Source organism: Gorilla gorilla, chromosome 19, assembly GCF_029281585.2.
Source record: "Gorilla gorilla gorilla isolate KB3781 chromosome 19, NHGRI_mGorGor1-v2.1_pri, whole genome shotgun sequence".
Classification (NCBI taxonomy): domain Eukaryota; kingdom Metazoa; phylum Chordata; class Mammalia; order Primates; family Hominidae; genus Gorilla; species Gorilla gorilla.
In genome coordinates this window covers 75,502,929-75,514,483 of record NC_073243.2, presented here as the reverse complement: position 1 = coordinate 75,514,483, position 11,555 = coordinate 75,502,929, and the positions used below count along the sequence as shown (strand labels likewise).

At 35.2% G+C, this 11,555-nt stretch overlaps 1 long non-coding RNA gene across 1 annotated transcript; it reads right to left on the bottom strand.

Moving 5' to 3' along the window:
* Positions 1-3,577: 3,577 nt before the first annotated feature.
* On the bottom strand, positions 3,578-6,503 carry LOC129527883 (uncharacterized). The gene is made up of 3 exons (XR_008672976.2): positions 6,436-6,503; positions 6,266-6,350; positions 3,578-3,689 (listed from the first exon to the last, which is right to left on the bottom strand). It is a non-coding gene; the product is annotated as an uncharacterized lncRNA (long non-coding RNA).
* Between the last annotated feature and the right edge of the window lie 5,052 nt (positions 6,504-11,555).

The window sequence follows — 11,555 nt, the reverse complement described above, 5'->3', positions numbered from 1 at the left end:
ATTCGAATTAGTACTTTAACCCTGTAATACTTTCTTTCCTAGATAGCTTATTAATGTCACTTGATATCTGGAAGTGTTTTTTTGCTGTTGTTGTTGTCCTAACATCACGTAAAAAGAAGATATATTAGTTTTAAGAAACAGGATGATAGGTGGGATTGATCTTCAACACTATACAGTCATTTATTTAAATATTCTATAGCTTCTTTCTTGAATATTCTATAGCTCTATACTATGTTACCTTGGGTGGAAGTGATGTACTTATTAAAGTATGAATGCATTAATTAATTAATTTAGCCACTTCCATATAAGCGATTGCTTTAGATAAAAATAATGTAAAGATGAATAGAGCACAGACCACACCCTGAAGAAAGTATGCAACTCACAATTTGCAAGGAAAACTTAAAGATACCATTATAATATAAAACGGTAAAATATGCAGTGTAGTTTGGAGAATAGAATACATTTTGTAAGATAATAAAGAAACTCTTGGAGGATGTAAGGTTGACGTGTCAACAAAGATAAAGTGCATTTTATTTCTAGAAGACTCCTTTAAAGGGAAGTGAGGAAAGAGAACTTAGCAGTTCAGAATTACTGAAGTTAAAAGAAGGGGCAGTAAGCATCAAGTAATATTGCTTTGCAATAAATCTGCACATGCACCCCCAATTCTAAAATAAAAGTTGAAGAAAGAGAAAAAAAATAAAGAATATGTCAGGAAACAAATGAAGGACTGTTAAATGATGTGTGGTAAGGTAGTGAAAAATATGTATGGATGTCTTAGTCTGCTCTGGCAGCCATAACAAAATACTGCAGACTGGAGGGCTTAAACAACAGGAATGTATTTCTCACAATTCTGGAGGCTGGGGAGTCCCAGATTAAGGTGCAGGCAAAGTAGGTTTCATTGTAAGGCCTCTTCTCCTAGCATGCAAGGTGGCTGCCTTCTCTCTGGGTGCTCATGTGATCTCTTTGTGTGTGTGTGTGTATGGGGAAAGAGAGGAAACAGAGAGTGAATAAGAGCTCATTGGAGCCTCTTATTGAATAAGGCACCATCCTTATGGCCTCATTTAGCCCTGATTGTCTCCTTAAAGGACCTATCTTTAAATACAGCCACATTGAAAGTAAGGGCTTCAACACAACAGCTTTGGGGAGAGACAATTTTGTCCATAGCAATGTACAATTTCAGTAGGTTTATCTTTTGTGAAGCTTGTATATAAAATGTACAGAACCTGTACAATGAAAGCCATACATTTCTGGTATGTATCTATAATTCCATCAATCTATCATTTAACTTTCTAGGTACTAAGAAAGAGAGAAAGATACCATGTTGCTGAAAGAAGATTTAATAGCTTCAACATGTCATTTCTTCCTAAATTGATCTATAAATTATATGTACTTTCAATAAAAATGCTAAATAAAATTTTTAAGATAGTGCATTTGAAAAATACTCAATGACAGCCAATAAAATTTGAAACATGGAGTAATGAAGGAGCTTATTCTTCTAGACATCAAAATGTACCATAAAACTGTAATAATTAAAACAGCAATACTCATAAACCAGTAGAAATAAACCCATATATATATGTTACATATATATATATGAAAATGCAAGATTCAATTTTCACAACATACAAAAGTCAATTTAAAATGAATTAAATAATTAAGTATATTCTGTATATCTTATTTCATACATACACACACGTATATTAGGGGTATGTGTGTGTGTTCATATATAACTTAAAAATATCTTAAAGTGAGGAAGACCTTCTTAAATAACAATTTTTAAGGCCAGTGGCGGTGGCTCACTCCTGTAATCCCAGCATTTTGGGAGGCCGAGGCAGGCAGATCGCCTGAGGTCAGGAGTTTGAGACCAGCCTGGCCAACATGGCAAAACCCCGTCTCTACTAAGAATACAAAAATTAGCTCGGCATGGTGGCGAGCACCTGTAATCCCAGCTACGTGGGAGGCTGAGGCAGGAGAATCGCTTGAGCCCAGAGGCAGAGGTTACAGTGAGCTGAGATCATGCCACTGCACTCCAGCCTGGGCAACAAGAGTGAAGCTCCGTCCCCTCCCCCACAAAAAAAGAAAAATTAAAATAAGATAATTTTAAAAATTTAGTTTTAAATCATGACTGTATAAATAGAAAAGAAATAGAAACAAAAGTTTGCAAGCCCAAAATAAGTTTAAAATATCTTGTCATAAAAAGTAACAAAGATAAAGACATTAAGGTATAGCTCTTGCAACAGATATGACTCATCTAAAAATATTATGCAACTAGTGGCTTGAACAGCTAACATTTCTCACAGTTCTATAGGTTAGTAAGATGAGGGCACAGACAGATCCAGTATCTTGTGAAGTCCCTCTTCCTGGTTTGCAGACAGGGATCCTACTGTATTCTTACATACAAAGAGCAGAGAGATGAGAAGCTCTAGCATCTCTTTCAATAAAGGCACTAATCCCATTCCTGAGGGCTTCACCTACATGACCTAATTGTCTCCCAAAGGCTTTAAGTCCTAATAACATCATCTTTCCAGTTAGGATTTGAATTTATGACTTTTTTGGAATGCAGACATTCAGTTCATAACAACATATGTCACAAGATATTCAAACATATACAACCAATCATATGAATTGATAATAAAAACAATAAACCAAGAAAAAATGATTATTTCACAAAATTTTTTGAAAGCATATAAAAACATTTCAACAAGTTTTCAATCAGGAATATGCATATTAGTGCTATTAAATATTATCTTTGATCCATTACAATGTGCATTGTGGACACAAATGTGCCATCATCCAGTGTTAATAGGAGTATAAACTGGTGAAACCTCGAGGAGACTATTTTGACCATTTTGTTGTCACTTAAGAGAAATCAAACTGCACAATACTTTTAGGCTGACATGCAACATTGTTTTTATTTTATTTTATTGTATTGTATTTTATTTTTTCACCAGTATTTCAAGTACTTCCCTCTATGTAAAGAACAAAAAATGCAAGTTACTTATAGCTCTCAAAACAAGAGGTTTTGCTGATACACTAAGGAAACATTAAACATTTCTTTAGAAAGAGAAGGTATACAAATATATGCCATCTAAGTGATACTGCGTTAAACATTTTCTAAATATGTAAAGAGAAATTACATCAAGATAGCATCCGAACTAAAGAAGCATGGTAAAAATAAGGGGACAGATTTGATAGCATTTAGGTATTAAAAATAGCTGAACTTAGTGCTTGTTTGAATATAATGGCATGAGAATGAAGAATGTGTCAAGGATAATTTTTAGAAGTTGAATAACTGGAATGACTGGCTGCATATAAACAGAATTCAGGAAGGAAGTAAATGACAGCTAATAGCTGACATTTATTCTGGTCCTACCATGCACAACGTCACTGCTCTTTGCATTATCTCATTTAAACCTCATGAAATAAGCATCTGAAATAAGTGTGGTTAGAGTCTTCATTTCAGAGTTATAAAATGAGAAACAGAGATGTTAAGAAACACAAAGTGGTAGAGCCAGTAAGCAACTCACCAGTCTAAGTCTAGGACTTGTTTTTTAACTGTTAGCATAAACTATGGTGACTTCGGGTTTGTTCACGTTGAGTTACAGTTGCTCACGTACTCTGAAGATGGATGAGGAAGTGAGAAGGGGAGAAGGATAAATGTGGCGCTTCATGTCGAGCCGGGGGGTTTCCTAAGATGACAATTTTGGAGAGTGAAGGGTGGACAAATACTTAGATTAAGTAAAACAAGCAAGGAATTTACTGGACACTGTAAATAATTACAGTGGATCCCAAGAATAAGAAATATAGCCAATTTTAAAAAGAAAAATCTTGAATATTAATCTTTTTCTCTTTGAGACCATGAAACAATGACTTTTATGTTCATTTATTTCTTTGAATAGCTTTATTTATATCTTTGTGAGCCAGGTTTCTCTCATCATTTATATGTTGAAAATTGATATACCTGGGTAATAAACCTCTCTTCCTTTTTTAAAATAAGAAAATAGAATAGGATGGATAGACACTTCCAAATCTTTCTACCAAATTTCATTCTTTGCCTAGAAAATATTTTTCTCTTGACTCAAATTTAAATTTGCCTCCACCTAACATGATCCAACAAATGCATTTACTCAATCTCAGTGGAAGATAATGTACTGCCACAACACATATTGTATCCCAGTTACAAAGTGGCATTATTTCCAGGTGTCATTTTTCCTCCTCTGGTCCTTGAGACAGATCAGGTACTTCTCCTCATTATCCTGCCAACTTTGAGCTAAATACAAAAAATAATCATCCCCAATGCAACAGATATAACATTTGAACAAAGACACAGTACAATTACGTGGTGATGAAAAGCTGTCAATAAAAGAATTTCTGGAATCAGATCACCTGCTTTTTATTTCCAACGTTGCTAGTGGAATAATTGTGTGCATGATATTACATACTCCTGTGCTTTCTTTCCTCATTTGTGAGAGCCAACTTTCTCTATGTGCTTGCAATGTAGCTGAGGCTCTTCAGAAAATCGTTCACTCTTTTCGTCTTTACAAATAGTTCATGAGCATAGTGCTATTTGTACCCTTATTTTAAAGCTGCGGAATATCAGTCAGAAATTTTCTCTAAGTTGTAAAACTAGAAATGGATAGGGCTAAGGAGAGATCTCTGAAGTCAGCAACAAGCCTTGGCCATCAGTTCAGAGAAAATTCCACATCCTGCAACGGAGGGTAATCTTGGTTAGAAAATTTGATTGTCTCATGGGTCATTTAGCAGGACTGCTCTCCTGGTCTCTGATGCTTACAAATTCCTCTAAAGAGAGGGTACTGGAGAGGGCTGTACAATTGTGAATACCCACATCATTAAAATTGTCTTCAGGGTTTTGTTTGCCTAAGGAGCTGAGATGCTCTGCTTTCCTTGGTTCAATGAAAGCATGTGCCCATATGTGCTAAACCTCTGTGTTTGGGTGTGTGTGTGTGTGTGTGTGTGTGTGTGTGTACGTGCGCACGTCTACAGGCACTCCCGTGCATATGCTGTGTTTTGTCTTAACTTCACTTCTTGGGCAGGACCCTCTACCATTTCCAGTTATTTTTTCTGATTAGATCTGTCTATGAGTCACAGTCTAGCTTGGAGATTGGCAAGTAACTGTTTTAGGATAACCAAAAAGAAAAGCTTCATCAATTAGCAACCAAGTGCTCCCTGCACCACGCCTCTTTTTGTCTGAGGAAGCCAGTGTTATACAGTGTTCTTTAAGAATGGGATGCAGAGACTTTTTCCACTGTACTGTGTTTTAGCTTGTTTCCTCGGATCCCCTGGGGCTTAGCAGCACTAATTAAGCTTACAAGGGGATATATCTACAGGAAACTTCTAGACAGGATGAACTAGAAGAATCCAGGTAGTTGTGTTTCTACAGCCCCATAAGCGCCTCTATCATATGCCCTTATTTAACCTGCCAGAACGATCCTGCTTGCCAATAAAATTTATACAGTTGTCACCTTATCCTTTTAGAGTGACAAGACCTTGTAAATATTTATCAGTAGCCCTTTAAATATGGGTCAAGCAATAATACATACCCTAGTTTAGAATGATAAATGATTGATTTCTGGCAGAGCATCACTTCAAACCACAGCGTCTTTTTCCAGCAAAGTGTGAGGTCCACAGTTTCACATTTGTATTAGTTTAGAAACCTGAGACTAGATTTTTCCCCTAATAAATAAGTCTATTGTCTTTCCTTCCCCTAAAACATTAACTTAATGTAACACAAGGTCTAGAGTCCTGAAAATTTCAGAAGGCAGGTTAATCAGTTCATTTGTACTCTGTTATTTGGTGGTGATAGATTTATGTCCTAGAATCAGGGAAACTTCACTCTGCTCCATGTTTTCTCACTTTCAAGTGTTTGATACTTGCAGCTAAGTTCTCTCTCTCTCTCTTATAGTGGTGATTTTCTTCAAAAGATAATGGCTACTAAAACTAGCTGAAAAAAATAATGAGGAATTCATAGGCTTGATTTGGCTATATATAGTCAATGACTATATAGAACCTAACCCTACTAAATGCCATGACCCGAGATCTGGCAATTCAGGAGCTAGGTTTCCTCTCTGTCTCTTAGGCAGCATGGACTCATGACTCTGTCTCTTATGTATGAATTATTTACATAACAGAAACAACTTTCTTGAAGCTACTACATTGCAAGGACTAGATCAGGTGTTTATCTCTTATCAAATCATATGTAGCTAGGAGGTAAAGCCATTTATAATTAGTTAAAGGTCATGTTCACCTTTCCTCAGGGTCTTCAGGTGACAGACAATACTCAGAGAAAGTAGCAGGAGCTGGATGGATGGCTTAAAATTTCACCATTCAGCCTAAATGTGAAAGATAATGTCATAAGAATATGGAGAACGTATATAAAGCATTACTATAATAACAAAACCAAGGACAAGGACTCACCAAATTGAAAAACACAAAGAAGGAACAGCCCATTCAGAGACAGAGAAGTAGTCTCAGATGCTGGGTCGATATGATACAGTGGTTTAAAAATATAGAGTGTTTGGGATCAGATTGCAGATTTACATTGGAATCCCAATTCCTCCTTTCACTTCTTTGAGCCTCAGTTTCTTCCTTTATAAAATATAGACAAAGTTTTTGGAATAAAGATACATTTTCTTAATTACACTTTGTTAGATTAAATTATAAGAATGTATATAGCCTGAAACAACTTATCCAGTCCATAATAAGTGATCAGAAAGGGTTACCTAAGTAAAGACAACAAAATAATAGTTTATTCTTATAAAATAAAGTAGTAGAGGTAAGCAGAGGTACTAAGCAGTAGAGATGTTTAAGAAAATAGAGTAAAAAATGACCTTTGTACTTGGTGATCAGAACCTTCTTATGAGGAAGGTTATTGATTAGGGTGGCTGAGGAAAGAAACAGTGGTAAGGGAATATGCAAATAGAGCACATTGCAGCTATATTGGGTCACATTGCTGATAATTATGGAGAGAGAGGCATGCAAAAAAGAAAAGTCAGCATATGCAGAGATCCTCTCACTGGCATTTATGGGATAAAGGAAGTAACATGTATTATGTTTGGCCTCAATCAACAATATTTTCCAACTATTCTCTCAAGTGCTCAGATAGAGATTCTAAGACACAGAAAGGCATAACTTGAGGATTCTGACTTATAAGAATCCTGATAACAGCATGACAACTGTTAAGGGCAATATTTGTATACGCTTGCTGCCTCACATAGTACCTGATACATAATTCATGCTTTAAAAGGATGAATTATTTCACTTTTTTCTTATATTTATTCAACAAGTATTCAGTTAGCATTGACTGAGTGTCTGGAGATATGTTAGGTGAAAGGTACGAAAAGATAAGTAGGATGCAGATTTTCCCCTTAACATGAATCACACTAGTGACTGCTGTAAGTATGCTTGAAACACTGTGAGTTGATGCTCACAAGTACTAAGGGAATGATTAGCTTTGTCTATAACAATCAAAAAATACTTGCTGGGAAAAATGACATTTAAAATGAGTCTTAGTGCTTGATTGGAAATTCATGAAAGAGAAAGACAAATATTATACCAGTAAGAGACAACAGCAAACGTGAGTAGAAACAGGAAAAATCAGTTTTATCGTTTTTTGAACTATGCTTTTTTGTGATTATTTGCAAACAAGAAGATGTTTTTAGATTTTCTTGTGTGTGGTATTGGGAATGTCTTAACATTTGAATCTCATTTTACACATTTATATTATTTAGTCATGATGGAACGTGGAATCAATGTGCTGTAAACATACCAGTACTGTAACTGCACCTACTATGTACTATAAGATAATGAAAAATTAAGCTTTCAGGAAAACAAACACTGTAAATTGCATAAAATATATCTGATGGCTTACCATGCTATATTAAGCTGCTCATCTTCTACAAGGTGAATTAGAAATTTGAAGCCAAATCTCTAATAATAATTAAAAGAATATTAATTTGGACAGACTCATTAAGTATGGTCCTTTATCTCTACACAAACTCACAGATACACACACACACACACACACACACACACACACACACACACCATAAATACCAAAGAGACATGCAATCTAGGTTAAAAGTCAAAACAGAGGATATGGTGTTCTTGAGACCGTACATATAAACACTTAATATAATCCATTCTTGTCTGAACTTATTAAGGTTTATATATTATTAGGTACCTAGCCTTAATAATGAAATAGAAATGTTGTTTGGGATTTGCAAATGAAAAAGAAGTTATTACTAAAGATTTATAGAAAACTACTAAAATATTAACCCTCTTATTGTGTAACAAAAACAAAATTGGAATACAGATGAGGAGCCATGGTTGTTACTCAGATTTAGAACTTTAATTCCACTTTATATTATAACTTTTAGCCTTGTTTGTGAAATGAGAAGATACAAACTGTGTTTTTGAGAGCAAAGATCTCATGAGAATCAAATGAATGCTAGAGACATTGTCCCTTTCTATCATCTCATCTTCTCTTTAAATCTGTGTTTCTTAACATATTTTTAGCATTTGATAGCTAAAGTTACCGAGTCAATGGTTTTCAGATCACAGAAAGGCCTGCCCCAAACAAATGATTTGATTCCGAACATGTTACCTTTGATTTTCGTGGATTACTGTACAGTGGGGGAGTGGTGTGGAAATGGGCACTGGGAAATGAATAATGATTCAGTAGTCTCCTAGGATGTACAGTTTTTACCTTTTTTCGGAAGCAATAATTTTAAATAAATCTTATTGTTTATACGTCTATTCAGCCAGGGTATTTTAGCAAATGTGTATTGGGAAACTTTAATGCACCAAGGACTTCCTGTGCTAAGGTTAAAATGGTGATGACATATGCAGCTGGATAAAGGGCTTCTGTGTCACGATAGAAGATGTAAGAATGAGTGTAGACATGGTCAAACCTGTGAATACAACAGGTATCAGCTTTCTCTCCCACCTACCATAACTCCACATTTTCTTGGAAATATCTCAGAATATTTGGACACATTAATGGATGGAAAACTGTCCCAGGGCTGCACTAAAATTATGATTCTAATGTCAACTCTTGTCCTTACCAAGTATGTGGCTTGGCCAGAACACTTTGCTTATGATTCTCAGATTGTTCATAGGGCAAACTGGCTCTCTAATATTTTTTCTCATGGCTTTTCTTTAAGGATCAAATTAAATAACAAGTAAAAGCACTTTGAAATCTGCAAGATCTAAAGAAATATAAGATTTTACTATACTTGCTGGAATTGTTTTGAAAATGACATTGTCATTTTTAAATGACCATGTGATTAAACATAATCCTATCATTTAATCCTAGATATTTCAATATAATGTTGATAGACATGCTTTTATTTATACATTATATGCAGAGCTTTAGGGCTGTGTAAATTTATCCAATGATACCTCTCACAAGTGGAATCAATGAAGGACAGAGATTTTTATGATTAGCAAGTTTATTCAAAGACAGACCAAAGAGAGATCATTCTTTGTGTGATTGTTGACTGGTGATGTTCTCAAATTCTACAGTCAAGCTTGGCTTCTGAAATCATTTTCATGTTGTGCCACTTTGTTTGCCTGAACTATTCTGCGAAAATTCCTTCTGACAATCCACCATCAAAAGAAACGATGTTCTTTCCCTAAGCAAAAAGGACATAGCTGTGTCTGGCCGGCCTTTACAAGTGCCAACGGCATTTCTTTCTGAAGCACCTGCTGTTACACATCAGCCTCAGCCAGCAAAGGACACAGACGATGACAGCAATTTTTTGATTAGTATTATTCCTTTTGAGTGTGTGAAAGCAGGGTAATGAATTCTATACAGATAGCATTAATTTATGCCATGCAGGCAGGCACTTGCCGTCTTAACCTCCAGACTCATGAATCGTAAATATTACTGTGGAAGGTAAAAGAACAAGAAGCTACTATAGAAAGTAATTGACAGGCAAAACCAAAGAAAGGCCTTTGTTTGGAAGGCATTCACTCTCATAGGGTACTGGATGTGAAGCAGAAAATGCGATATGCACACACACAAAAAAGCCCCAGACACTAGTTACAACAGACTTGCTCATCATTTTATCAGACTGTTTTATGGATTTTTTTTTCTGTACTTTCTCTACTCACATTTGATTTATGAGGATAAAATCTAATTTTAAAATATTCCATGCTCTGCTTATATATACAAACCTAGATCAAATAAGTAGGTTTTATACACACCCTTCTATACAATGTGTAAAATTAAGTATTTGCTTGGTTCTTATTTTGAAGTTCTGGTCATCATCTATGAAGATCCTGCAATTATATTCTCAGAAACTTTCAGGATTTTAACATCAGTCTTAGTCATGGGACCAACTCATCTTCCACATATGACAGTTTATGTAAATAATATTGATTTTATCTCACAAACTTTCTGAGTGAAATTGTCCCACAAATCAAAATGCTAGCCATCCCTCAGGTCTCAAATCTTTTATTGATCTGTTCCTGCCTTTATCATCACTCTCTATAGGGGAGCCCAGACCTCCTGTTCCCAAAATGAATTTGCTGTCTCTTCAACAAAGGTCTCCTTACTTCCTTGGTTCTTTATATTATCTTCTAATTCTTCTGTCAGTCATTTTTGTCCTAAGGTAACCCTGTGCTCTTAAAATTCTCAAGTCCTTCCTTTTCTGTCTTTTCTGTCTTTCTTATTTCAAGATCTTCTCCTTTCGTTCTCTTTCTAGTCGCTGTAAACAACTAGATGTTAGAAAAATTTAAAAATTTGTTTTCTTCCAGTGAAAGAAATAATAATTAATTTTTCGTCCTATGAAAACAGGGAATGTGATTTTTATTTCTTTTATTTTTATTTGAAAGTTAGAGCAGTCATAAATTCCTCTGGAAAAATTTCTACATTGTTTATAATGTTATGACTGCCATTATTGATAAACCTGGACTTGTCAGCCTATATAAAAATAGATGCTTTTCCCACCTTACAATGGCAGAAGAGAAACATGAAAATGTCCATGTTCCTCTCAGTTTAAACAAGTCTAGTGTCTAGGAAAGTTCTGCTTATGTGTGAACGACTGAAAGAAAATGCTTCTGGCCTGATTTTGATGTTGCGTGTTCTTCTTGAGATGACACTTGATCCCTTTATTGTTACTCTGATTGGTACTTTATATTCTCTTTGACCCTTCTGTAAAATAGGAAGTCAAATATATACACATGACTTTTGAACATACCAGTCTGCTTAAGAATGGCTCAAGGCTTTCCTTTTATTCGATAAACTGTCCATTTCACTGCTACAGCCATTGGCAGAATATTTATCCCCAGTTTTTAAAGATGTCACAACTCTTCTCCTCAAACTTATTTGCAGAAACCTTAAAATACAATGCTTCTTTCCTATAACTAATGTAGCACAAGCCTTCTTGGATAAACCCATACTTCTTGAACCAGAAACAATTCGTTTTTCTTCTATCTCCTGATTGGGGCAAACACATTTAGAATGAATGCTGAGGACTTCAAAGATTAAGAGGTCCAAATTATTGGGTATGTGGACAAAGTAACATAAAAAT